We start from the raw sequence: 749 nt of genomic DNA on the forward strand, positions 1-749 counted from the left end.
CATTGCTTGTGGTCCTTTCTTTCCTTGTCTTTTCATACTGCTCGAGTTTCTTTCTGCTTGGTGAAACTGTTGTGTTTTTGAAATTTTCCCCCCATATATTTATATTGCTCTTGTATAGTTGAAAAGTCTCCCGTGCAGGGGCGGGCGGCAGTTGTGCTCCTCCTCCAATTGGGGTGATCTGTCTACCACGCTGACGGCCCCTGGGCCTGTTCTGCCGGTCGGTCACAGGTCTGCCTACTTTGCAGGCGCCGGCGGCGGCTCTGCTCTGCCCCTCCTCCAATTGTTGTGACTGTGTCTACCACGCCTGCGGACCCCTGGGCCTGTTCTCCCTGTCGGTCGCAGGTCTGCCTACCTTGCAGGCGTGGGCGGCGGCTCTGCTCTGCCCTTACTCCAATTGGGGTGACGTGTCTACCACGCTGGCGGGTCGCTGGGCCTGTTCCGAGCGCGGGAGGCGGCTCTGCTCTGCCCCTACTCCAATTGGGGTGACGTGACTACCACGCCGGCCGGCCGCTGGGCCTATTCCGCCGGTCGGTCGCAGGTCTGCCTACCTTGGGGGCACGGGCGGCGGCTCTGCTCTGCCCCTACTCCAAGTGGGGTGATGTGTCTGCCGCGCCGGCAGGCTGCTGGGCCTCTTCCGCTGGTCGGTCGCAGGTCCGCCTATCTTGTGGGCGCGGGTGGCGGCTCTGCTTTGCCCCTACTCCAATTGGGGTGTCGTGACTACCACGCCGGCAGGTCGCTGGGCCTGTTCC

General features: G+C 62.5%; 1 protein-coding gene across 5 annotated transcripts in view; it reads left to right on the forward strand.

The window, feature by feature from the left end:
- Trank1 (tetratricopeptide repeat and ankyrin repeat containing 1) overlaps positions 1-749 on the forward strand; it is an 84315-nt gene that overhangs the window by 67156 nt on the left and 16410 nt on the right. The gene's annotated exons all lie outside the window — the stretch shown is intronic.

Source organism: Marmota marmota, unplaced genomic scaffold (assembly GCF_001458135.2).
Source record: "Marmota marmota marmota unplaced genomic scaffold, marMar, whole genome shotgun sequence".
NCBI lineage: Eukaryota > Metazoa > Chordata > Mammalia > Rodentia > Sciuridae > Marmota > Marmota marmota.